The 5,789-nt window shown below is 45.0% G+C and overlaps 1 pseudogene; it reads right to left on the reverse strand.

The window, feature by feature from the left end:
* Nucleotides 1-1,508: 1,508 nt before the first annotated feature.
* Nucleotides 1,509-2,025, reverse strand: LOC695396 (ubiquinol-cytochrome c reductase hinge protein-like; annotated as a pseudogene).
* Nucleotides 2,026-5,789: the final 3,764 nt, after the last annotated feature.

Below are 5,789 nucleotides of genomic sequence, written 5' to 3' on the forward strand. Positions count from 1 at the left end.
GCGTTCTCTGTGACCCAGCTATTCTTTTCCTAGGTTTGTACTTGTTATGGTCTGAATGTTTGTGTCTCCCTAAAATTCATATGTTGAAATCCTAACCCCCAAGTGACAGTATTGAGAAGTAAGGCCTTTGGGAGGTGATTAGATCATGAAGTCATAGCATTCGTGAATGGGATTAGCGCCCTTATCATAAAAAAGGCTGTAGGAGCTTCTTTGCTTGTTCTGTCATATAATGACACAACAAGAAAGTGCCACCTATGAAGGAAGCAGGACCTCACCAGTCACCAAATCTGCTGGTGCCTTGATTTTGGACTTCCCAGCCTCCAGAACTGTTAGCAATAAATGTTTGCTGTTTATAAGTTGCCCAGACTATAGTATTTTGTTACAGCAACCAGAACCAACTGAGACAATACCGAACAGAATGTGTTCAGCTTACACAGGGGACATGGACAAGAAGACTCATGGCAGCATAGTTTGTAATAACCCCAAAGTGGAAACAACCCAAATGTCCATCAGGAGCCAATCATGGGTAGTATATTTATAAAATAGGATATTATATAGTAATAATGAATGGACTACGGATGGATAAAACAAACACAGATAAATCTCTCAAATAAAAAGAAAAGAGTAAGAAAAGAAAAAAGCCAGGTAGATGGCTGGGCGCGGTGGCTCACACCTGTAATCCCAGCACTTTAGGAGGCTGAGGTGGGTGGATCCCTTGAGGCCAGGAGTTTGAGAGCAGCCTGGCCAACATGGTAAAATCCCATCTCTACGAAAAATAAAATAAATAAATAAATAAGGAAATAGAAAAAGAAAAAAGCCAGGTACAAAAGAATACACACTGTGTGAGTTTATACAAAGTTCGAAAGCAGGCAAACCAAAACCATAATCTTTAGGTGATAAAAGAGCAAAGAAAAGGTAAGAATTACCAGAAAAGTTAGGATAGTGGTTACCTTTAATGAGTAAGGGGGAATTCCTGACAGCAGAAGATCCTGCAGGGGGCTTCTAGGTTGGTGGCAATATTTTATTTTTGGCCTGGTTAGTGGACACATGGATATTGTCTTATAATAATTCTGAGCCAGGTGTGGTGGCTCACACCTGTAATCCCAGCACTTTGGGAGGACAAGGTGGGAGGATCATGAGGTCAGGAGTTCGATACCAGCCTGACCAATATGGTGAAACCCCATTTCTACTGAAAATACAAAACTGACTGAGCATGGTGGTGCACACCCGTAATCCCAGCCACTTGGGAGACTGAGGCAGGAGAATCACTTGAACTAGGGAGGTGGAGGTTGCAGTGAGCTGAGATCGAGCCATTCATTGCATTCCAGCCTGGGCAACAAAAGTGAAACTCCATCTCAAATAATAATAATTTTTAAGCCATGTGTTTATGTACCATGCACCTTTCTGAATGTGTTTTATTTGATTAAACTATGTGTAATTGCCAATATGCAGTCATTTTTTTTTTTTTTTTGCAGATCGCAGACCACAGAACTTTATTAAGATGAAATAACTTTATTAAGACGAGCTACATAGAAGCTACCAGACTAAGCCAAAATCCATGAGGTTCATGTGAACTTACAGTTACACAAATAAGAAACAAATGGCATATCCAAAACCATAAGGAAATATCCTGATGCCCAGGTGATGAAGGCTGGGGTGAATAAGTCCATATATATATTTCAAGTTGTTAAAGAGTTTATGGGCCACACAATGGTCCCTTGCATGCAAAAAGTCAAAGAGCTCCTCCGTGCAATCCTCTTCTGTATGTGATTGAGAGCATACATGCTCATCACAGAGCTCCAGCCGCTCCTGGGCCTTTACACATTTCTCCAACTGCTCGCATTGCTCTCTCACTGTTGTTAGGGGATCCTGATGTAGAAACACTAATTCCTCCTCTTCTTCTTCCTCCTCCTTTGTATCTCTAGACTCGGTCAGCATCTTTCGCTCGTCCTCCAGTCCCATGTCTGGTTACAGTTCTGGATTCAACACGAGCAGCAACAGTGGCACCTAATCCACTTCAGGATCTAGAAGGACCTGTAAGATTCACTTAGCAGATATGAAGCGATCTGGACGGAAGTCAATATGCAGTCATTATTAACCTACAAAATGAGAATTCATGTGATTCAACCCAATATTTCACAATACAAAATAATTTACTAAGGCCAGTGGCTTACACCTGTAATCCCAGCACTGAGGGAGGCTGAGGCGGGTGGATCACCTGAGGACAGGAGTTCGAGACCAGCCTGACCAACACGGAGAAGCCCCATATCTACTAAAAATACAAAATTAGCCAGGCGTGGTGGCACATACTTGTAATCCCAGCTACTAGAGAGGCTGAGGCAGGAGAATCGCTTGAACCCAGGAGGCGGAGGTTGTGGTGAGCCGAGAGCGCGCCATCGCACTCCAGCCTGGGCAACAAGAGCGAAACTCCATCTCAAAAAAAAAAAAAATACATTAAGTTAAGCAACCATTCAAAATGATGGTTGTGGCTGGGCACGGTGGTTCATACCTGTAATCCCAACACTTTGAGAGGCCGAGGACAGCAAATTGCTTGAGTCCAAGAGTTTGAGATCAGCCTGAGCAACATAGTGAAACCTCATCTCTACAAAAAGTAAAAAAAATCAGCCGCGTGCAGTGGCACTGTAGTCCCAGCTACTTGGGAGGCTAAGGTGGGGGGACCACCTGAGCCCAGGAGGTCGAGGCTGCAGTGAGGCGTAGTTGCACCACTGCACTCTAGTCTAGGTGACAGAGTGAGACCCTGTCTCAAAAACAAACAAACAAACAAACAAACAAACAAACAAAAAATGAAAAGAAAAAAAGATGATTGTGAAAACTATTAACAGCTTAATTCACCATTTATTCATTAAGCAAATATCTCCTGGGGGCTTATCATGAATCAGGCATATTTCTTTTCTTTTTTCTTTTTTTTTTCCGAGATGGAGTCTCGCTCTGTCACCCAGGCTGGAGTGCAATGGAGCCGCATCTCGACTCACTGCAACCTCCGCTTCCCGTGTGCAAGCGATTCTCCTGCCTCAGCCTCCCGAATAGCTGGGACTACAGGCACACGCCAACACGCCCAGCTAAGTTTTATATTTTTAGGAGAGACGGAATTTCACCATGTTGGGCAGGATGGTCTTGATCTCTTGTCCTCATGATCTGCCTGCCTCAGCCTCCCAAAGTGCTGGGATTACAGGCGTGAGCCACTGCACCCGGCCTGAACCAGGCATATTTCTAGGCACTGGGAGAAATTATCTCATTGCACATTAATGGGAAGAAGAAAACATAAACAGATAAAGAAATATCTAGAATGTCATATTGTGGTAAGTGCTGTGAAGAAAAACAAAACAGAGTAAGGATATAGGGAGTGACAAAGAAGTATTTTAGGAAGCATGGACAAAAAAGCTTCTCTGAGGAGATGACATTTGCAAATACAAGAGAATGACAGGAGGGAGGGAAGCCGGGTGAGGCGCTGGGAGAGACAGCTTGCAGGCAGAGGAAAGAGCGAGTGCGCAGGCCCTTAAGCTGGAAGGTGCTTGGCAGGACTGAGGAACAAGGAGGCCAGTGTTGTTGGATCAGAGTGAGGGGAGGGGGGAATAGGAGCACATGACACAGGAGAAGTGCCAGGAGCTTGATCGAGTACGGTATATGTGCCCCAACAAGGACTTTGGATTTCATTCTTTTTTTTTTTTTTTGAGATGGAGTCTCTCTCTATCGCCCAGGCTGGAGTGCAGTGGCATGATCTCGGCTCACTGTAACCTCCGTCTCCCAGGTTCAAGTGATTCTCCTGCCTCACCCTCCCAAGTAGCTGGGATTATAGGCGTGCACCACCACGCCCGGCTAATTTTTTGTATTTGTAATAGAGATGGGGTTTTGCCATGTTGGCCAAGCTGGTCTTGAACTCCTAACCTCAGGTGATCCGCCCACCTCAGCCTCCCAAAGTTCTCTGATTACAGGTGTGAGCCAGTGTGCCCAGCCTGGATGTCATTCTGAGGGTGATGAGATGTCATTAGAGGATGGAGAGGAGGAGGTAGGATGATTTGATGTGTAGTTCCGAAGGAAGACTCTTGCTGTTCTGTCGCAGAGGGAGAGTAGGAGGATAAGGGTGGAACCAGGGGTTCCTGTTAAAATACTATTGCAGCGTCCAGGTGAGAGATGTAGGTGGCGTGGACTAAGAGGGTAGTGGTGGTAGCATGGAGAGTTTTGGAATCAGGATCAACAGATTTTCTAAGTAGAACCGGAATAGGATTTGTTGATGAATTGCATTTAGGGTAAGAGAAAGAGGAATCAACAACATGTATGATGCTTTAAAACAAAATTGAGACAATTCTATATATAGTTTGGTCAAAACTCTTTTTAAAATGTTCTTAAATTACTTTTGGAATAAGAAAATTACTTATAGCAAATTAGAAGAAATCAAGGTGGGGAGACAGGGTATATTCATAGATGGATGGATAGCACCATTTAAAAAAGCAGAAGGTAATTGCACATCATACACATTGCCACAGAAGGTAAGGAAAGGAAGAGGCCCCTAGATCTGGAGGACGCAGGTCTTTACTGAGGAGGCAGGGCGTGTTGAAAGAGGAAGGTGGAGTTAGACCAGGTAGGGGTGGATTGAGGGCTGAGCCTCAGGGCTTATGACAGGGTGATGGGAAAAACACTGGCTTTCAAGTGGGAGGAATTAGGCTCAAGTTGCAGTGCAGCCACTTACCAGGTAAGTGAATGTGAAGCTTGGATAAAACATCTGTGACCCACCCATTAGGTTCTCAGTAAAGGTGAACAACTATGAACTGTTCTTTTTATAGTATCCAGAGTCTTAATTTTCAGATTTTTCTTTTCTTTTTTTTTTTTTTTTTTGAGACGGAGTCTCGCTCTGTCGCCCAGGCTGGAGTGCAGTGGCTGGATCTCAGCTCACTGCAAGCTCCGCCTCCCGGGTTTACGCCATTCTCCTGCCTCAGCCTCCCGAGTAGCTGGGATTACAGGCACCCGCCACCTCGCCCGGCTAGTTTTTCGTACTTTTTAGTAGAGACGGGGTTTCACCATGTTAGCCAGGATGGTCTCGATCTCCTGACCTCGTGATCCACCCGTCTCGGCCTCCCAGAGTGCTGGGATTACAGGCTTGAGCCACCGCGCCCGGCCCCAGATTTTTCTATTATTTCTTTATTTAGGTTGACAAATCCTGTTCACCAGAAATTACAGCAGAGATTGTAGACAGGAAGCTGCAGGTGAAAGAGGTGCAATGAGAAATCAATCTTGGACGCATTTGGTAGACTCCTATAGTTAGGTAATAACTCATATAGTTAGGTAATTGCATAATGATTGATAGCCCAGAAATTGGAGGTTATCCAGTAATTTTGTCATATAGTCATGTCTCCCTCTGCTGGCCAAAATTGGTTTGTTTTTGGTTTGTTTTTGGTTTTGTTTTTGAGATGTCGCCCAGGCTGGAGTGCAGTGGCTCAATCTTGGCTCACGGCAACCTCCACCTCCTGGGTTCAAGTGATTCTCCTGCCTCAGCCTCCCGAGTAGCTGGGATTACAGGCTTGCGCCACTATGCCCGGCTAATTTTTGTATTTTTAGTAGAGACAGGGTTTCGCCATGTTGGTAGAGACGGGGTTTCGCCATGTTGGCCAGGGTGGTCTTGAACTCCTGACCTCAGGTGATTCGCCACCCACCTCAGCCTCCTGAAGTGCTGGGATTACAGGCATGAGCCACCGCGCCTGGCTGTTTTTTTTGTTTTTGTTTTTGTTTTTAAGAGACAGGGTCTCCCTCTGTTGCCCAGGCTGGTCTCAAAC

The sequence above is a fragment of the Macaca mulatta genome, chromosome 13, assembly GCF_049350105.2.
Source record: "Macaca mulatta isolate MMU2019108-1 chromosome 13, T2T-MMU8v2.0, whole genome shotgun sequence".
Taxonomy (NCBI): domain Eukaryota; kingdom Metazoa; phylum Chordata; class Mammalia; order Primates; family Cercopithecidae; genus Macaca; species Macaca mulatta.